General features: G+C 40.8%; 1 protein-coding gene across 3 annotated transcripts in view; it reads left to right on the top strand.

Moving 5' to 3' along the window:
- The window catches only part of LOC126259824 (uncharacterized), a 52,861-nt gene that overhangs the window by 13,226 nt on the left and 16,995 nt on the right, over window positions 1-22,640 (top strand). Inside the window, exon 1 of one of the 3 annotated variants that reach the window (XM_049956868.1) lies at window positions 6,953-6,975. The exons of the other annotated variants lie outside the window; for them this stretch is intronic. The gene's annotated coding sequence lies outside the window, so the exon portion shown is untranslated. Of the gene's footprint in view, window positions 1-6,952; window positions 6,976-22,640 lie in introns of those variants that run through there. 3 annotated transcript variants of the gene reach the window in all.

Raw genomic sequence — 22,640 nt, 5'->3', positions numbered from 1 at the left:
ACTCCAGCTCACCACAGAGAACAGATGTTGAGTTGCAGATAGGCACAGTGAAAAGAATGCTAGAAATGTTCAGCTTTTGGACTATGTCCTTCATTAGAAGTAGTAAAAAACACACACGTTCACACAAGCATAACTCAAACACACATGACCTCTGTCATCTCCTGATCCTAAGGCCAAACTGCAGCTGAATCTGAGGTGAGCAGCAATCTAGCTGGGGTAGGTAGTGGGGGTACAGAGGAGACGTGAGGCAGCAGGGTACGGGTGAGGGGAGACACCAGTGTTGCCTGTGCTGTGAGCTGTAGGCTTGGTGGTGGTGGTGGTGGTGGGGGGAGGGGGGGAGGGGTGAAGTAGAGCAGAAGAAAGGACTATATGCATGAATTGGTGGAATGGAAGGCATGAGTAGTACTAGAATGGGAGCAGTGAAGGGAAGAGGCAACTGGAGAGTACGGACTAGCAAAGGCTGAGCCCAGGAGCACTATGGAAACAAAGGATGCATTGCAGGGAGAGATCCCACCTAAGCAGATGAGTAAAGGTGGTGTTGGTGGGACAAATAAGGGCAGCACAGGCTGTGAAGCAGTCATTAAAGTGCTGGGCAGCACAATCAGCAACGGAGTTGGCCAACTGCCTCTTGGCCACAGTTTGGTGGTAGCCATTAATATGGACAGACAACTTGCTAGTAGTCATGCCCATGGAGCTTGCAGCACAGTGGTTGCAGCCAAATTTGTAGGTCACATGGCTGCTTTCACAGATGGCTGTGCCTTTGATGGGGTAGGATATGTCTGCGACAGGATTGGTGTAGCTGGTAGTGGGAGTATCTATAGGACAAGTCTTGCATGTAGGTCTATTGTAGGGATGTGACCGACGAGGCAAGGTGTTGGGAACAGGGGTAGAGTAGATGGGCTGACAAAGATATTGTGTAGGCTGGGGTTCCGTGGACTACCATTGCATGTAGGATAGTAGAAAGGTTATTTTTCATTTCATGGCATGATGAGAGATTATTGAAATCCTGGCAGAGAATGTGATTCCGTCACACCAGTTCTGAGTGGTACTAAGTCAAATGATGAGTACTTATTTGTGGATGGATAGTGGGTATGTGGGGGGTGGTGGGTGACTGGGGAGACAAGGCATGGGAGATCTATTTATGGGCAAGGTTTTGAGGGTAATTTTGGTCATTGAAGGCCTCAGCTAAACCCATGGCATATTTTGAGAGGACTGTTGTCACTACAGATAGGAGGGCCATGGGTGGCTAGGCTGTATGAAGGGACTTAATAGTATGGAATAGGTCACAACTGTCAAAGTGGAGGTATTGTTGATGACTGCTAGATGTGATGTGGTACTGATGTGTCCATCCTTCAGATGGAGATTGACATCAAGGAAGACGGCTCATTGGGCTGAGGAGGATCCGGTGAAGTGTATGGGGGAGGAGATGTTGAGGTTCTGGAGGAATGTGGGTATGGTGTTCTGCCCTCGGTCCAGATAATGAATCTGTTACCAGTGGATCTGAAAAGAAGTTAGGGATTCTGGATGAATATCCCACGAATAGATTAGCACAGGAAGGTTTCATGTGAGTGTCTATTGCTGAACCTCGGATTTGTTTGTAGGTGATGCCTTCAAAGGAGTTGTAACTGTGGATGATGATATTGTTGGTCATGGTGACCATGAAGGAGGCTGTAGGTTGGGAATGAGCCATGGATTGGGAAAAGTAGTTTTCAATAGTGGCAAAACCATGGGCAGTGGAGATGTTAGTATAGAGGGAGGTGCCATCAACAGTAATGAGCAAGATGATGGGTAGTATAGAGAGAGAAACTATGGAGAGTCAATGGAGGAAATGGCTGGTATCTTTGTTGTGGGAAGGTGGGTTACAGGTGAGTGCAGATGTGAGGTTGGTTTCCATGTTGTGGAGTGGGATAAAAGGAACGATGGCTAAGCAAGGTTTGAGGTTAGGAAATTCCACAAAGTTAACAGGGGATGATTTGGGCCACTGGGGATGCATCACAGATGGAGGAATGAGCTGAGTCAGGTAGGGTCCTATAATGGTTTTGGATTGAGTCTGATTGGTAGGGTTAATGGAAGAAAAATGTAACCACCGTAGGGATAGAGAGAAGGTCTTTAAAAGCTCAGTATGACTTTGGGCGAGGGCAAAAGGTGAGACCTTAAGAAAGGACTCTACTTTTGCAGATCTGAGGCATTTGGAGGAAAGGTTGATGACTGTGTTGTGGGCCTGTTTAGGCTCTGTGATGTGTAGGATGGAGGGAGGGAGGTTCTGAAACTCCTTATGTAGGCATGCAACTGTGTTTACTGACAAATCACCAATGTTTCAATCAAATAATTGTATACGACATGGAGGGAGGGAGGTTCTGAAACTCCTTATGTAGGCATGCAACTCTGTTTACTGACAAATCACCAATGTTTCAATCAAATAATTGTATACGACATGTGACAGGAAAAATTTTATCATGTTATATTTGAAGGGGCAAGCAGTGAATTGATATGTAAAAAAGATGGCAATTTATACTAAATCCTTCTTTCTAAGGTAATAGTGATGATCTGTCCTCATATCAGTATTACATTCCATCATTAGTTTACCACTAAAAAAAAAAAATGCATAGATGTAAACAATAGTAGGAGTGAAAAGGAAATGAAATTGCTCGATGGAAAAGAGGCCACTAGATCCTATGAGATACCTCATAGAATATATAAAAGGTGCATCGCATGTGATGGGGAAAGGGCACAGCTCTTTTCAGATTTAAGGTGGATAGCAAGACAAGTGCATAATTGTTAGAGTATTTTTTTGTCCATGTACAATACCAATCAGGCCAAGACAGTGACTCTATGGATGCCATAATAAATTAAGCAGAAAAATAAAAATGGTCTCAAGTAGTTTTAGAGGACTAAGTAGAATTTTTTAAATGGAGATTTTCAATCTATATCTGTTATCAGATTCAATTTATAACAATGAGACATGGACTTTAAATGTGAAAACCACTGAAAACATTGAGGGTCACTGAGCAAGCCATGAGGAGGTGAATGGCAGGCACTTAAATGTGAAAACCATTTAAAAAATTGAGGGTCAGTGAGTGAGCAATGAGGAGGAGAATGATGCACACACTGGTGAACAATAAGAGATTCATTCTGGAGGGAATCCCTCAGGCTGTGGGCAAGCCATTTCTCCACAGTATCCTCTCTTATCGGAGAGCTGGTCCTGCGTGGTATGCAGGAGAACTTTTGTGAAGTTTGGAAACTAGGAAAGAGGTATTAGCAGAAGTAAATCTTTTAATGCTGTTGACAGTAATGCTGAGGTAGCTTAGTTGGTAAGAATATTGCCTGTAACATGCAGGGCTCCAGGAATGGCACATAGTTTTAATATGCTAGTAAGTTGCAATACAGTACTCACTCTGCTCTGTGGGGTGAAAGATTTATTAATGAAGAGGTGCATGGTGATATTTACTAGGAGAGATATAAAAACAAACAAATGGGTCAGTGGAGTGGAAGATACAGTTATGGCTGTAGTGAAAATGAAGTGCTTGTGTGCAGGTTATGAACTAAGGCATATGGAAGCATGCTAAGGAAATTTTTTGTGTGATTCCCTGATATTGGAAAAAACTAAGGCAATGAACTAATGGTAGGTAGGTGGATGACTAATTAGGAAAAAAAAAAGCTTTTGTGAAATTATTTCTCTAAAAGTAGAAATAAAACCCTGTGACACACTTTTGAATAATGTTCAAAATTATGTGAGCAGATGTGGCATGTCAAATGCTTCTCTAACCTACTTTATTTCTTACGTGTAGACAAATCATTTCACAAAACATTTGACTATTTTCTTTTTTTAAAAAAAATCCTTTTCTTCTTGAGTTTTGTTCGGAAAATTTTTTTAATATTGGATGGTGTTCTACCAGGATAAATCAATAAGTATCTGCAATCTTGCTTTAATTGTCTTTGGATTGGTTCTATAGCATTGTGTGCCCGAAAACTGCTAAATGGACTGTTATCTTCGCCTGTAGTGGGTTACAGTGTTATCTCAACAGTCCACTTTGCACTGTTGCAACATAGAGATGGCTAAATCACTCTCTGTTTGTACCATAGACAGCATTCTGTAATCTGTTTTTTGTGGGGTGTGTGTGTACCAGGAGCACCAATTCATAGAAGACTTTCAGCACAGTAGGGGGACAATGTTTTGTTACAGCAAAGTGTTTACCAATGGACTGAACAGTTCAAAAGTGATCGAATGAATGTGAAGGATGAGGAAAGAGCTGAGCATCTAGGTACAGCCACAACTGATGCCTATACTGAATAAGTCTGTGCCTTTGAGTAACAGGCAAGTGACTGTTAATTATGTGCCAAACCACATTAGTCCACTTAAAGGTGTTTTAAGAGTTCAGCTCTGATTAGTAGGAGAAGGAAGTGATGCAAACATGGCTTGTTGCACAACCAAAAAACTTTTTTTTCGGAGGTATTGGAAAGCTTGTGCAGTAGTGGACCAAATGCATGGAGAAACAGGAGGACTATCATGAAAAATTATATAATTAAATCATGTAGTCCTATTGCAATAAATTATAAATATTTATTTCAGACACTTATTGACTTATCCTTGTATTAATGTTAAGAGTATACAGATTAAGACAAAGCACAGAGGTTTCAATTTATGCTGTAATTTGGTATTTATTTTGGGTTTCAATATGAAAGAAAGAATTCCACAATTTGTACACAAATGTAACTTTTTCCGCACAAAATAACTAGCCCTTGAAGAGGCAAACTTTTTGACACTTCATTTACATAGCCAGTAGTAGCCATTTGTTAAATATTTCAGTTTTTCTTCTTATCACTAACTATGTATTTTCTTAATAATCCTGATTACTGTCAAGCAAGTAAATCTTTTCTTGCGAAACCGGACGTTGCACTAGTAGTTTGATACCCCATTTGACCCTTTCCCATTCTTTGTTTGGCTATGAAAATTCTGTTAAAAATTTTTCCTCTGATAACTCATTAACTTTTATTAGCTATCCTGATTAGTTTCAAGCAATTAAACCCGTTTTGCAAAACAAGACCTCACACTTGTCAACTTTATACTCCATTTGTCCAGTTCCAACTCCTCGTGTGGCTACAAAAATTTGGACAAAAATCCGTTGTGTAATATCTGGGGAGTCTTGTTTCCACTCACTCCGACATTTGATCAAAACATGCAGCAACACTGTGATGCATTTAGCTGAAGAGTGTAATCCATGGAAAAGTCTGAAGGTGGCTTTTAAAAGGGAAAGAAATTTATGATATAACATCGCGTTGACATCAAGGTTACTAGAGATGGAGCAAAAGCTCGTAATGTTTCAAGAATGTAGAAGGAAATTGGCTGTACTCTTTGAAAGGCATTTTTCAAGTGTGATTTAGGAAAATCATGGAAAACCCAAATCTGGATGGCTGACATCGGATTTAAACTGTAGTCCTTTTGAAAGCAAGTCCATTGTGCAAACCACTGCACCATATCATTCATTGGGTGGCATTTATTTTGCAGTGGATGTCATATGGTTGATGTTGATGATTATCGAGAAATAACTGAAGTCAGATCTTATTCTGGTAGGTCTAATAAGTCAACTGATAGTGACCATTAAGTTCTACAACATACTGTACAAATCAACCAGCAAACACTCTTATCTGTATCCTCAGAGCATTCTATTTGCAGCTCAAGTACAGAGATCAGTAACAGGACATGCCATTGAGATGCAATACAATTTGATTTTCATTGTTTTATACAAGCCCATAAATGCTAACCACAAGGTGACATTTTGAATGGTGCAAACAATGCAATAATTCTTCTGTGAAGTGACAAGTTTTATTGTGTGATGAATTTGGTACATTGTGTGACGGGTAGCTTGTGTGGACCTGCAGAGTCCTGGCAGATGGCATTTACAAGTGTGTGTTGTAGTGGCAGTAAACTTCAGTGGAAGTGATTTGCAGGTAATATTGTATTACCTGTGGTGCAACCATCCTGTCTCATGGGCTAACCAGCTGACCTGTATGGTCAGCCTCTATGGGTGCCCCACTGTCAGAGCACATCACATTTTTGGATTATAGGCTCTTGATCCTTGGACTGCTCTCTGGACAGAATATTCAGTACTTATGAGAACTCAGAACTTTACCTGGACTTTCCAAATCTTTCATGTAGTCTGATTAAAATTATGTGATAGCTGACACTTCATGCATAGGAGCTGGTTTCCTCCAATCTGAGCACTCAACATCATGCCTGATCCAATTGCTATAGCCAGACTGCCACAACAAGTGGTCAGTTCACTTCCAATTCCTTGTCCGGCATTCTTACTTCTGTATTGATCTCGAATCATGGGTCTGCACTTTTATTTCATGTTTCATCATGCATGATAACCACACTATGAACAAAAAACACACACATAATGATGGTAATGAAATATACATATTTCATATACATATACATATTTCATACCCAGCGCTAACTAAACACTACTGGATACTTGCACACAAGACACGATTCAGCATCACATATGTGGTTATTAGAATCACAAACCTCAGGTCACATTAGATAAGCTTCACACAACATTGCGTGAAAGCAAGTTTTTGAAGGCTGCAATTCATCTTTGTGACTGGCTGGTCAAGATCAAAAATATAACAAATGTACTCAGTGTTCTGCTTTATCACAATGGTTAGCATATTAATTTGCCATTGTAAACGTTGTAGATTTGAATCTTGTAAAATGTGAAATTTATTTTTTCTAAATCTAATCAAAAGTGTTGTGATTATCATTTTTATTCAGCAAATTTTTTTATTTCTAATTCTTTGCCACATCATTTTCATCGTGGTATTGACTTTTGTATTTGCTTTTATTTTTCTACCTAACATTCTTTTTTCATTGGAATCTGCCTCTGTCATCTATAATCTGCAACCAACTGCCAATAAGGACTGCAGATTTGTTGGTAATGCAGCAGCTCCATAGCCAGAGGATAGTATCAGGTAACTAATGATAGCAAGGAGTTACAGTTTACTTTTAGTGCAGAAACTGAACTTTGTCTGTCTTGAGTTTGCACTTAGAAGTTAGCTTTAATAGCCATGAACAAAGCGATTGTGATTTTAGTTCTGCCACAGATTGTTGATCACCACTTTCTCAAATACATATCACATCATAAGGTTGTGTTTAGGTTAGGACACGCGTTTAAATTCAGGGCCACAAAATGTGTCCCCTGCTGCAGTTCAGTCTTTGGTCACTTAAAATCAGCTGTCGACAGAGCATCTTGCATTTCCAACATACTTTGTAGCGGCTACTTCCAATATTACTGTGTGTTACACCTTAACAGCATTTGTGAAGTGACTTGCCATGTTTGCATGTTACGTATAACAGAGTAGTAGCTGGTCCCCTGGTGGACCGCGGCATGTAGAGACGCTTTACGTGCTCGTCGACGTGCTTTACGCACCTTTAAACGCCAGCCTACAGTGGCGAATTGTATCAATTATAAGCGATTACGTGCACAGTGTCGTCGTATTATTAAAGACAGCAAGAAAGCCAGCTGGGCTGCTTTCACAAGCACCTTCAACAGTTTAACTCCTTCTTCTGTTGTCTGGGGTAGCCTGCGCCGGCTATCTGGCACTAAGGTCCACTCACCAGTTTCTGGCTTGACGGTCGCGAATGACGTCCTTGTGGCCCCTGAGGCTGTCTCCAATGCCTTCGGCCGCTTTTTCGCAGAGGTTTCGAGCTCCGCTCATTACCACCCTGCCTTCCTCCCCCGCAAACAGGCAGAGGAGGCTAGGCCACCTAACTTCCGCTCCTCGAATCGTGAAAGTTATAATGCCCCATTCACCATGCGGGAACTCAAAAACGCACTTGGCCGATCATGGTCCTCCGCTCCAGGGCCTGATTCTATTCATATTCAGATGCTGAAGAACCTTTCTCCTGCGGGTAAAGATTTTCTTCTTCGTACTTACAATCGCATCTGGATTGAGGGACATGTTCCCGCATGCTGGCGCGAGTCTATTGTTGTCCCGATTCCTAAGCCGGGGAAGGACAAGCACTTGCCTTCCAGTTATCGACCCATCTCGCTTACCAGCTGTGTCTGTAAAGTGATGGAGCGAATGGTTAACTCTCGATTGGTTTGGCTGCTCGAGTCTCGACGCCTACTTACCAATGTACAATGTGGATTTCGTAGGCGCCGGTCTGCTGTTGACCATCTGGTTACCTTGTCGACCTTCATTATGAATAACTTCTTGCGGAAGCGCCCGACTGCGGCTGTGTTCTTTGATTTGGAGAAGGCTTACGACACCTGTTGGAGGGCGGGCATTCTCCGCACCATGCATACATGGGGCCTTCGCGGTCGCCTCCCTCTTTTTATTCGTTCCTTTTTAATGGATCGACAGTTCAGGGTACGTGAGGGTTCTGTCCTGTCAGACACCTTTCGCCAGGAGAATGGGGTGCCACAGGGCTCAGTTTTGAGCATCGCTCTCTTCGCCATAGCAATCAATCCAATAATGGATTGCCTCCCAGCTGATGTATCAGGCTCCCTTTTCGTGGATGATTTTACCATCTATTGCAGCGCGCAGCGTACGTGTCTCCTGGAGCGCTGTCTTCAGCGTTCTCTTGACCGTCTTTACTCCTGGAGTGTCGCCAATGGCTTCTGTTTTTCTGCCGAGAAGACGGTCTGTATTAACTTCTGGCGCTACAAAGAGTTTCTCCCACCGTCCTTAAGACTCGGTCCCGTTGCTCTCCCATTCGTGGAGACAACAAAATTTTTAGGTCTTACATTTGACAGGAAACTTAGTTGGTCTCCACATGTGTCATATTTGGCTGCCCGTTGTACCCGTTCTCTAAATGTCCTCCGTGTTCTCAGTGGTATGTCGTGGGGAGCGGATCGAACCGTCCTACTTCGCCTATATCGGTCGATCGTCCACTCCAAGCTGGATTATGGGAGCTTCGTATACTCCTCTGCACGGCCATCCATCTTACACCACCTCAACTCCATACAACATCGGGGTTTACGACTTGCGATCGGAGCATTTTATACTAGTCCCATCGAGAGTCTTCATGCTGACACTGGTGAGTTGCCACTCACCTACCGGCGCGATATACTGCTTTGTCGGTATGCCTGTCGGCTACTGGCAATGCCCGACCACCCGTCTTATCGTTCCTTTTTTGATGACTCTCTCGACAGTCAATACGGGTTGTATGTCTCTGCCCTGCTACCCCCTGGAGTTCGCTTTCGTCGCCTCCTTCAACACCTTAATTTTTCACTCCCTGCAACCTTTCGAGTGGGCGAGAGCCACACGCCACCTTGGCTCCAGGCTCAGGTTCGCGTCCACCTTGACCTCTGCTCGCTCCCGAAGGAGGTTACCCCCGGTTCGGTCTACCACTCCCGTTTTGTCGAACTTCGTTCGAAGTTCATTAACCCTAGGACTCACTCTGCTAAAATTTTCCTAGTACTCCATCTGGGGTCATACATGACCCCAATCAATATATAATTGACTGTGTGTACTAATCATTCAGAGAACAACATACTGTCGTTTAATACTGTTTGTTTGCATTTTATTTATTATTTAGACACATTTCACAGCATTTTTAACAGGTATGTACATAGTAGAATTAAATTACATATGGCAGAGTAATTACATATCAGAAGTTACAATATTACTCTAAGTCGTAATTTGTTTCACTCATAAATGTTTCACAATGGCTTCAAATTTACAGAAAATGTGATGAACAACTCAACAGGAAACATAATTCTAACCGGAATCCATACAATAGTCATCTGCACATATTTTGCAAGTAGTAGCTATTTCAGAATGTTCCTTGCAAACAAATTTGTTACACTTTTTGCATGTTGAACTGTATTTTGTGTCCTTTGATCGGGGGCAAATGGAGCATCTGCCTCGCTTTCTCTTCTGATTGTCGGGTATTACGTCTGGATGTCCATTGTCTAACAGATCATCAAATCCACACCGTTTGATACTGCTAATAATATCCTTGTTCCTTGCTTGTGGTAAACTCAAACGACGTTCCACTTGGGGCTTTGCCATTTCTTTGGCCAACTTCATTAGAAAAAGACATCTCTCTGTTTTTTCAACAGCAACACAAAAGAGTCTGTAGGCATTGAGTGCAGCTAGATCGACAAGATCATAAAATACTGCTAATGGCCAACGTTTTGTACCCTTTTTCACAGCGTAGTGAGAGCTCATTTGATCTAGCGTATCAACACCTGATTTTGTTGAGTTGTAATACAACACTACTTCTGGTTTTCGTTTCAAGTTGTTTTCTTTGGGCACTACAAATGATTGATGTTGTGTTGACAGGAGTAGCACAGCCTTATTTCTTTTTGGAACATACGAAACTAATAGGGTTTTACCACTGTATGCAAATCTGGTAGTGCATTCTTCCCTAGTTTTCGAAGGCAAAAACTCTTTTGGGACTTCTTTTCTTGTAGAACGTAGAGTACCTACAAGTGTCAACTTCATTTTCAGCAATTCTTGGCCAAGATCATAGCTCGTGAAAAAATTGTCAGTGGTAATATTCCTACCACTGCCAGCCAGATGACGCACTAAATCTAAGACCACTGTCTTGCCTTGATTCACTTCTCTCACATCACCACTCCTTCCAGTGTACATTTGAAGATTTGTCAGATAACCATGTTCACAGTCTACTGCACATCATATCTTGATGCCATACTTTCCTGGCTTTGAAGGAATGTAGACCTTGAAACTGCACCGACCTCTGTATACGCAAAGATGTTCATCAACAGTAATGTTGCTGGAAGGTATAAATGATGTTTGACATTGCACGGCAAACAAATCAAATATTTCCAGTGCAGCTTCAGCCTTATTTCCAGTCCTCTCTTTCCTTTCAAGTCTTGTGACGCGGTCATCAAAACGAAGTGAACGCAGAATGTCCTGATATCGCCTCCTCGACATAGTAGCACGGAATAGCGGAGTGCCATATTCAGAGTCCCAAAATTCGTCAATAGGTTTCCCCCGGCTCTTCTGTACCCCATACAGAATCAGCAAGCCTAAAAATGAAAGAAGCTCGCATCTGTCTGTATCACGCCAGTCAACTAATTTTCCAGACACTTTCAATTCATTTCCTTGTTGATTTGTGAACTGAACTATTATATCCAGCAATTCATTAGTAATAAACTGCCTGAAACAGTCAACAGCTGAGCTAACACTAACTGTACTAGGAATACCTTCTGAAAATCGTTGTATGTTGCGGATTGGAAACCTACGAATTGATGGTTCTTTTGTACTCCATGCAATATCCCGAACCCTGCTTACCAGTACTGCACTTTCATCTTCTCCACTGTCATCATTTTCAGCAAGAATATCATTTTCTTCTAATTCATGTAAACAAATTTCATCACTTTGGTCTACCTGTGTCTCTGTTCCATCATCTTCGGCGTCACTACCTTCTGAATCACTACTGCTACGAAATAAGTCTTCCATAGCTTGTTCTACACTATAGCCAGGAGCAAACGTATTCCATCCATGCTGAAATTACACTGCAACAACAAACGTACAAACGAACTTCCAGTTTGAGGTTAGTTCTGAGTAACACCTGAATTCAGTGTTACCAACTCAAAATACCTAAGAAAGAGATTGATAGTTGATAATCTATACATTCTATGAATGTTACATATAATCTATCTGGGGTGACCCCAACAGTAGTTTTTGTTAATTATTGATTTAAATGCTGCATCAAGCGCTCTAAAAATTTTTGTGAGAGAACTACAATACTGTGTGGTAAAAGTCATAAAATTCTGGATTTTTACGAGAAATAGAAATATTATTTTATTCATAGTAAAGATGATTGGGGTCACCTATGACCCCAGAGTGAGTCCTAGGGTTAATATGACCTTCATTTTTATAGATGGCTCTAAGACCAATGACGGGGTCGGGTGTTCTTTTATTGTCGGGGCACAAAGTTTCAAATACCGGCTCCATGGCCATTGTTCGGTCTTCACAGCTGAGCTCTTTGCCCTCTACCAGGCTGTTCTTTACATCTGCCGCCACCGACATTCTGGATATATCATCTGCTCCGATTCCCTGAGCGCTATCCAGAGCCTCAGTGATCCGTACCCGGTTCACCCTTTCGTGCACCGGATCCAACGCTCTCTTCAGCAGCTGGTGGACGTCGGTTCTCCGGTTAGCTTTATGTGGGTTCCTGGCCATGTCGGTATCCCCGGGAACGAAGCTGCAGATGCCGCGGCCAATGCTGCGGTCCTCCAGCCTCGGACAGCTTCTTGTTGTGTCCCTTCGTCAGATTGTAGCAGGGTAATTTGTCGGCGCATTTTATCGTTGTGGCATGCCGATTGGGCTGCACTTACAGACAACAAGCTTCGGGCCTTAAAACCTCTTCCCGTGGCTTGGACGTCCTCCTCACACCCTTCTCGGCGGGAGGAGGTAGTTTTGGCCCGGTTACGAATTGGACACTGCCGGTTCAGCCATCGCCATCTGCTGACGGCTGCGCCGGCGCCGTTCTGCCCATGTGGGCAATTGCTGACGGTCCGCCACATTTTAACGTCCTGTCCGGATTTTAACACCCTGCGTCGTGATCTTGGCCTGCCCTGTACTGTAGAAGCCATTTTAGCGGATGACCCACGAGCAGCTGCTCGCGTTCTTCATTTTATCAATTTGACAACCCTCTCAAAGGACATTTGATTATGCTGTTTTCTTTTTTAATCCTATGCCTGTCAGTCTGTCTTTTATCGTGTTTTCCGTTTCGTTGCTGTTTTAAACTTGTGACTCGCGGTGCATTCCTAACGTAGTCTGGGCGCTAATGACCGTTGAAGCTGTGCGCCCTAAAACCACAAAAAAAAAAAAAAAAAAAAAAAAAAAAAAAGAGTAGTAGCTGGCGGCTACTGTGGCAGCACTGCAGTGGCAAGTGACAGATGTCCACTATCAAGTAAATTTTAATGGACTACAGGTAGTGTAGTAATCTATTCACTGATGGCCCAGCTAGAACTGGCATTGATGGGAATACTGTGCCATATCTGTGTATTTTTCCTTTGCCAGATGCTTTGTACTGCTGGGCATAGGGACTATTTATCCAGTTCTGCACTCTCATTTTGTTTTAATGTGTATAGATTATTGTATGGCTATTGCTATGACTATTTTTTCAATATATTCCTTGTTACTTGTCTTATGATCTCTTATAGATCTGTGGAATACATGTGCAATAAATAAATAACTGATTACTGTAAGGTGTACAAGGGGCGTTTGAAAAGTCCATGCAAAAAGAAAAACCACTTACGTGTTTGGGGTAAACCTTTTTTATTTTTCAACATAGGCTCCTTTTAGACTTATACACTTCGTCCAATGCTGTTCTAATTTGTTGATCCCTTCCAGATAATAGGAATTGTCGAAGTCTGAAAAATAACTATTAGTTGCTGCAATCACCTCCTAGTTTGAATAAAATCTTTGTCCCGCCAGCCATTTCTTCAAATTGGGGAACAAATAGTAGTCCGAGGGAGCCAAGTCTGGAGAATAGGGGGGGGGGGGGGGGTGAAACGAGTTGGAATCCTATTTCCATTAATTTTGTGACCACAACTGCTGAGGTGTGTGCTGGTGCATTGTCGTGATGGAAAAGGACTTTTTTGCGGTCCAATCACTATCGTTTTTCTTGCACCTCAGTTTTCAAATGGTCCAATAATGATGAATGATATTCACCTGTAATAGTTTTACCCTTTTCCAGATAGTCATGAGGATTATCCCTTGCGAATCCCAAAAGACAGTCGCCATAACCCTTCCGGCTGAAGGAATGGTCTTTGCCTTTTTTGGTGCAGATTCTCCCTTGGTAACCCATTGCTTGGATTATTTTTTGGTCTCAGGAGTATCGTAATGTATCCATGTTTCATTCACAGTGACGAAATGATGCTTAAAGTCCTGCGGATTCTTCCTAAACAACTGCAAACCATCCGTGCAACACATCACACGATTCCATTTTTGGTCAAGCGTGAGCAATCGCGGAACCCATCTTGCGGATAGCTTTCTCATGTCCAAATGTTTATGCAAAATATTATGTACCTGATCATTCGAGATGCTCACAGCAACAGCAATCTCATGCACCTTAACTCTTCTGTCATCCATCACCATATCATGGATTTTATCAATGATTTCTGGAGTCGTAACCTCCACAGGGCATCCAGAACTTTCAGCATCACTTGTGCCCATATGGTCACTACAAAAATTTTGAAACCACTTATAAACTGTTCTGATCAAAGGTGCAGAGTCACCGTAATGTTTATCGAGCTTCTATTTAGTCTCCTGAAGCGTTTTGCCTTTCATAAAGTAATATTTAATCACCACATGAAATTCTTTTTCGTCCATTTTTCGACAATCACTTGACTTCCTTCATTAACACGAATGACAAACACAAACAAATACACCAATATGGATGAAACTTGGTGTGCGTTCTTTCCAAAGATGCTACTAACTAAGCATGACCTTGATATGTGCCAGTGGTTCCATCTCTTGGACTTTGCGCGAACTTTTCAAATGCCCCTCGTAGTCAGGCAAATATTATTCCAATCTCTTTATTAAATGGTTTTCATTAGTTTTAGGCATCTATGATCACTGAGGGATAGATTTTTTTTGCTCCGATAAATCAAGTTCATCATGAGCTAATGCAACTGTACTTAATTTCTTACTTTAATGAAACAGTGAAACATATATAAGGTATGCCCAATTGAAAAGGAGACCTACACAGTAGTGGCATTGTATGAAGTCCCAATGTGTGAATGTGTTTGCTGAGAAGTGGTGTGCTGGTATTTCCAGTTGCAGAAGCGAAGTTAATGGCTTCATAACAATTTCCTTATTTCTGGTGAATTTTTTCCTCAGTTCATTGCATGATGGGTTCCTCCTGATCAGCACAAAGAGCTATTATCCAGTTTCTATATGCAAAGGGGAGCATGCTTCACAAATTTATTGCAGGATGAAAGAGGTTTACAGAGAGCAGTGTCTTATACAGTGCATAATATTCTGGTGTTTCCAGTGTTGTGAGGCAGGACATGTAAACATCAAGAGCACACCACACTATAGGCAGTGCACATTGTCACCACCAATGCCACGATTTTGGCATTGGAGGCGCTCATACGGATGAATCGTCGGATGAGCACATTTGACATTGCTGTTGAACTGTCATTAAGCAAAGGGACTGTGCATGACATAATCCATGAGAAGCTTCGGTATGGTAAAGTTTGTGCACAGTGGGTGCCCAAGCATCTTTCAGGGAATCACAAGATGGCAAGAATGGGAGTTTGCATGACCCATCTGTTGAGATAGGTGGAGCAAGGAACAGATTTCATTGCTTACATTGTGGCATGTGATAAAACGTGGTCTCGCCACTTCAAACCTTGCCTCCAAACAGATGAGTATGGAGTGGTGGTATCTCGGCTCCCTCATCCAAAAAAAAAGTCAGTTCTGCCCCAAAAGCTGGAACAGTAACACTCAGTTTGTTTTTCAATGAAGAGGGACATCTGCTTATTGACTGGCTACCAGGAAATGCAACAGTTAATGCTGAGCAGTATTACAAACACATGCTGATATTCAAGTAGGGCATCAAGGAAAAGTGCAGGGGCAAGCTGTCAAACTTTTCAAGCTTTTCCAGGATGATGCTTTTCTACATGTGGCCAAGAAGACCTTCAGACTGCTTCAAAAATTTCAATAGGAGGCCCTAGAACATGGTGGGCAACTGACAGCCCATGGGTCAGATCCAACACGTAATTGGCCTGTCGAAGAAATCAATGGGAGGGAGAGCAAATTGCTCACATTCTAATGTGCCCGGGACCCATTTTCTGCCCCGATGTCATGGATTTGACCAGCTTTGGCCATTTTGTGCATGCGATGTATGATTCGTGCCTATCATCTACAATGGTAGAAATGTCACATGTAAGTTAAGTGGTGCGTCTACATTAAGATTTTTAACAGTACGTCAATATTATGATTCCTTGAGAGTGAATATCAATCTTAGAAATGTTGATGAACAGTAGCGATGCTGACCAAAATATTCTCAGTACTACCAATGTGTACTGACTGTGTGAGGGCAAGTATTATCAGTTTGATCCTTCGCCATTGTGTGTTTGCATTCTTCCTGTTTGGCTTCTGTATAACATCTACATCTGTACTCTGCAAACCTCTGTGAGGCACATGGCAGATATATTCCCATTCCATTCACTTATGGAGTGCAAGAAGAATGATTGTTTGAAAGCCTGTGGGCATGCAGTAATTATTCTAATCTTATCCTCCCAATCCCTACATGAGCAATACATTGGGGATTGTAGTATACTCATTTAAAGCGAGTTCTTGAATCTTTGTTAGTAGACTTTCTCAGGATAGTTTACATCTGTCTTCAAGAGTCTTGCAGTACAGTTCCTGCTATACCTCTGTGACACTCTCCCATTCATCAAACAAACCTACACTATGTGAACAAAAGTATCCCGACACCTGGCTGAAAATGACTTACAAGTTCATGGTGTCCTCCATTGGTAATGCTGGAATTCAATAAGGTGTTGGCCCACCCTTAGCCTTGATGACAGACTCCACTCTCACAGGCATATGTTTAATCAAGTGCTGGAAGGTTTCTTTGGAAATGGCATCCCATTCTTCACAGAGTGCTGCACTGAGGAGAGGTATCGATGTTGGTCAGTGAGGCCTGGCATGAAGTCGGCATTCTAAAACATCCTAAAGGTGTTCTGTAGGATTCAGGTCAGGACTCTGTGCAGGCCAATCCATTAAAGGGATGTTACTGTTGTGTAACCACTCTGCCACAGGCTGCGCATTATGAACAGGTGCTCGATTGTGTTGAAAGATGCAATCGCCATCACCAAATTGCTCTTCAGCAGTGGGAAGCAATAAGTCACTTAAAACATCAGTGTTGGCCTGTGCTGTGATAGTGCCATGCGAAACAAAAAGGGGTGAAATCCCCCTCCATGAAAAACATGACCACCCCAAACACCACCACCTCTGAATTTTGCTGTTGGCACTGTACACGCTGGCAGATGGCATTCACCAGGCGTTAGTCATACCCACACCCTGTCATTGGATCGCCACATTGTGTACCATGATTCATCACTTGACACAATGTTTTTCTATGGTTCATTCGTCCAGTGTTTATGCTCCTTACACCACATGAGGCATTGTTTGGCATTTACCAGCGTGATGTGTGGCTTATGAGCAGCCGCTCAACCATGAAATCCAAGTTTTCTCACCTCCCGCTGTCATAGTAGTTGCAGTGGATTCTAATGCAGTTTGAAATTCCTGTGTGATGGTCTAGATAGATATCTGCCTATTACACATGACCCTCGTCAGCTGTCGGTGGTCTCTGTGTCTACAGATGAGCTCGGCCTGTACGCTTTTGTACTGTACGTGTCCCTTCACGTTTCCACTTCACAATCATATTGTAAACAGTGGACCTAGGCATGTTTAGGAGTGTGTAAATTTCGTGTACAGATGTATGATGCAACTGACACCCAATAGCCTCACCATGTTCAAAGTCTGTGAGTTTCGCGGACCACCCCATTCTGATCTCTCACAGTCTAATGACTACTGAGGTTGCTGATATGGAGTACCTGGCAGTAGGTGGCAGCACAATGCACCTAATATGAAAAATGTATGTTTTTGGGGGTGCCTGGATACCTTTTATCACGTAGTGTGTGTCCATTTGTGCTGCTCTTCTCTGTTTATGTTCAATATCCCCTGTTAGTATTACTTGGTACAGGTCCCACACACATGGGCAATATTCTCGAACTGGCCACACAAGTGGTTTGTAAGCAGTCTCCTTTCAAGACTGATTGCACTTCCCCAGTATTCTACCAAGAAACTGAAGTCTACCACCTGCTGTACCTGTGACTGAGCCTATGTGATCATTCAAATTTCATATCCCTACAAAGTGTAGGGATATGTATGAGTTGGTCGATTCCAACAGTGATGCAGTGATATTATAGTCATAGAATACTATGCTTTTTTGTTTTTTGAAGTGCACAATTTCACATTTCTGAACATTTAAACCAAGTTAGCAGTCTTTGCAGTCAAATCTTATCAAGTTCTGACTGAATATTTATGCAGCTTCTTTCAGATAGTACTTCATTACAGATAACTACATTATTTATAAAAAGCCTGATGTTGGTATTAATATTGTCAGAAAGGTCATTAATATATGACATGAACAGCAAGGATCCCAACATAGTTCCGTGCGGTACATCTGACAATGACTACCCATACAAGATAACATGCTGTGTCCCCCCCCCCCCCCCCCCTTACCAAAAAGTTCTCAATCCAGTCCTAAATGCCGGCCATGGTGGCCGTGCGGTTCTAGGCGCTGCAGTCCGGAACCGCGGGACTGCTACAGTCGCAGGTTCGAATCCTGCCTCAGTCATGGATGTGTGTGATGTCCTTAGGTTAGTTAGGTTTAAGTAGTTCTAAGTTCTAGGGGACTCATGACCTAAGATGTTAAGTCCCATAGTGCTCAGAGCCATTTTTGAACCAGTCCTAAATTTCACTTGACGCCCCACCAAATGACAGTTCATCAAAGAAAATATGAACTTAGTCCATCATAGATTAAATAAGGTGGAATAGGCAATAGATCATAGTATTTCATGTTCTGAAACTTTTGCTACTTTCTTGGAAAACTTCCTACATGTTTTTAATCAAACTTTCCCCCCTTACTGTACATCATAAAAAGTAGGAAATAAAGTAAAGTGGATTACTGAAGGAATAAAAATCTCTACTGCAAGGAAAAGAAGGCTACATAGGGAACTAAAACATAACAGAAGTCCAGATTTTGTTACCTATGTAAAAAGTTACAAAAATATTTTTCAAAAAGGTTGTGAAGGTAGCAAAAGAACTGGCAAATAATAGATTTATTTTTGATATTGAAAACAAATCAAAGGCATTATAGTCAGTGATCAAAGCTGAAGCAGGTGCCACAGCTAGAGGCCATGATATTTCTGAAATCAAAATAGAGGATAAAACTATTGTAAGTCCTCCTCAAATTTCTGAATTATTTAATGAATTCTTTATAAATGTAAACAAATCAAACATCATTGTAGAAGATTACATAGATAAGGTAAATTTTTCAACAGTGAGCAATTTGAAGGTGAACTCTGCATTATATTTACCAAAACTAATGTAAAAGATATAGAAAATGTGATACTATCACTAAAAAGTAAAACATCAGCAGGATGGTACGAGATACCAACAAAAATGTTAAAAACACTCTCTAAAATAATTGCACAGCCACTGCCTACAATACTTAACCAGTCCCTTCAAGAAGGTTATTTTCCAGACACACTGAAGTATGCTAGCTCCTCTCTGGACAACTCACTGCTTGCCACAGGATTTTTTTGCGACCTAACGAAGGCCTTTGACAGTGTGAACCACTCCTTGCTACTCTGTAAACAGGAAAAGTATAGAATTAGGGTCACAGAATTAGAATGGTTTAAGTCTTATCTAACTAACCAAAGACAAAGAGTACTTAAATCATCAGAGAGAGGAACGTATACTTACCAAAATGGAAAACCATTTCACGTGGAGTACCCCCAAAGCTGTATTTTGGGTCCCATTTTGTTTCTGTTTCACATAAATTATCTACCACTTAACATTGAGTGTCTCAGTTTTATTTGCAGATTAAACATCTGTAAGCATTAAAAGTAATAGCACTGACCAAATTCCCCAAACTGTATTAAATACTTTAGAAAAATTAAATACCTGGTTTGATTTAAACAGGTTAAAATAATCATGGAAAAGACTCAAGCAAAATTAAATGATATTCAGGTCAGTCACAAAAACAGGTTTTGCAGGAAGCTACATCTGTGTGAAATTCCTAGGAATGCAACTGGATAAAAATCAATCATGAGGCTCACATATACAGTACCTTGCAAATAAATTAAGTACTCTGCTTGAATATAATGTAAGATACCTGATAAACACTGCAACCAGGGAGACTGAGACATGCCAGTCTGCAATAGATAACATAATCATTGGTATTCATCTTTACGATCTTACATCTTCTGTTATTATAAGAGCTTTGTCAGACCACCATGCAGTAGAACTAAGTGTGCACATAAAAAAGGTTCCTACACACAGTTGCTATAGGTATATTAGGGTGAATACAGACCAAAATATAACTCAGTTGAATAATATGCTAAGGAATGTGAATTGGAACAGTGTTCTAACGACACTTCGTAGTTATGGCAAATTCTCAAATGAACTATTCTACATTCTTAACCAAGCCTGCCCATTAATAAAAAAGAGAATTCAGTCACATGCTGTAACCCGAAACTGGATATCAAGTTCAGTCACTGAGGCTAGAGAAAAACTAAGATGGTATGAGTATGCTATGTTAAATGACTTGAGCAATAAAAAATTAAAAGAAGAATTCAAAAAGTATCAGAAATACTATGTAGACCTCCTAATTTCAGAAAAACAGAATTATTTTGAAAGTGTCATTCAGAATTCAAATAATATCTCCAAAACATCATGGTCACTAGTAAATAGAGAAATAGGTAAATCTGGGAGCCATACAACTGAAAATCGCTTGCTGATAAACGGCACAATAGAAACTGATCAGAATAAGATAGCAGATCTATTTAACAATTACTTTGCTTCTGTTGGCTCCAGCATAAACAATCAGCTTAAAAATCATAAATTCAAATTCAGAGGAACACCAGTGTCAGGAAGTTTATTTTTGATGCCAACAAGTAAGGAAGAAATAATTAAAATAGTGAGTAGCTTAAAGAATTCCCATGCAGCAGGATATGATGGTCTTAGTCTGGACACTCTTAAGAAATGTATACATAAAATTGCATCACCTTTATCAACAGTTATCGATTCTCATATGGAAGATGGTCTATTTCCAGATGAGTTGAAAATTGCCCGAGTTGTGCCTATTTTCAAAAAAGGAAACAGGAATTTAGTAGAAAACTTTCGATCCATTTCTGTTCTTCCAATAATATCCAAAATCTTTGAGAAAGTAATATACATAAGAATCTGGAACTTCCTGGTATGCAAAAAAGCGATTTCTAAGGGGCAGTATGGGTTTGTCAAGGGGTCATCCACCATTACAGCAGCATCAAACTTAATCGAAGGTGTCACTCAAGCAATAGATAATAAAGAACATGTATGTGGCATCTTTCTAGACTTACAAAAAGCATTTGACTGTGTTGATACGACCATATTGCTGGACAAACTGTGGAACTATTGCATTCGAGGCACAGCCCATAATCTGATGAGGTCCTACTTGACAAATAGGAAGCAGTTTGTGTCTATTAGCAGGGAACATACAAATCAAACACCACTGACATAAATTTTGGTATCCCACAGGGGTCAATATTAGGACCACTTCTTTTTATTATCTATGTAAATGATATTCAGTCCATAACAAACCATGCAACAGCTATCTTATATGCAGATGATACCACGTTAATATGCAGCAATCCAAGCTATTCACAGCTCGAAGTGGAATCCAATACTGCAGCAGGCTTAATTCTGCAGTATTTTAATGAAAACAAACTAAAATTAAACACAAATAAATCTGTCTATATTGAATTTGATCTTGGGAGGCAAAAAACTCATGAAAACCAAATCTTAATGGGTGACGAATACATTAAAAAACAATACTCGACCAAATTTCTTGGCCTGACACTAGATGCAGAGTTAAACTGGTCTGATCATGTGAATGATATTTGCAAAAAGCTATGTACTACCATATATGTCCTAAGAAAACTGACACCTTTTTGCAACATCACCACTCTGAGGCAAATATATTTTGCACTATTTGAATCCCATCTAAGTTATGGGATAGAGGTATGGGGATCCAGCAGTAAAGGTAATATGAAAAGTGTACTTACCTTACAAAAGAAGGCACTTAGAATTATGGGAAAGAAATGTGCCAGGGAGTCCTGCAGAAATTTGTTTAAAGAATTTAAAATACTAACTGTTCATAACCTGTATGTGCTGAAGATAATCATTATGGCAGTAAACAGTAACAAAACACTTAATAAAGAAATACACGATCACAACACTAGAGGTAGAGAGAGACCCCACATCATCTCTCATAGAACAACACTTTATGAGAAAAGCCCTCACTATGCAGGCATAAAACTATTGAATTGCTTCCATCCTAATATCTCCAAATTGCCCATTACAAAACTAAAAATGAAATTAAAATTATGGCTCCTAAACAATCCTGTATATTCAATAGATGAGTTTCTAGATTTAGTACACTCGTATGATGGAAGACCATCTATCTAAAAATATATGTAATCTCAGGTCTTAGACTGTGTCACAAACTGTAAATATTTGAATGTCAGATATGAATACTGTTACAAACTGTAGACTCCTTAATCTAAGTATGGCAATAACAATTTTTTTTCTGTATAGTCCATATATGTAACTCTGTTCTCTCAACTAAATTTAGAAAAAGTTGTGTAGATAAAAGTGCCAGCCAATAATATGTAACCCTAGTAAGTAAGGCTCTGACTTATCCAGAAGACTGGAACAAAAAAAACCTTTTTTTGTAATCAGTTGATGTTGGATCAAAATAAAATAAATAAATAAATTTAAAAAAAAAGTAGGATACTGAACAATGCTGCCAGTGTGGGCATAAAAAAGTAGTATATCACAGCTACTTTGAGTCAGTAATAAGGTAT

Source organism: Schistocerca nitens, chromosome 5 (genome assembly GCF_023898315.1).
Source record: "Schistocerca nitens isolate TAMUIC-IGC-003100 chromosome 5, iqSchNite1.1, whole genome shotgun sequence".
NCBI lineage: Eukaryota > Metazoa > Arthropoda > Insecta > Orthoptera > Acrididae > Schistocerca > Schistocerca nitens.
Note: the sequence above shows the minus strand (reverse complement) of the source record. Positions and strands in the feature narration are given on the sequence as shown.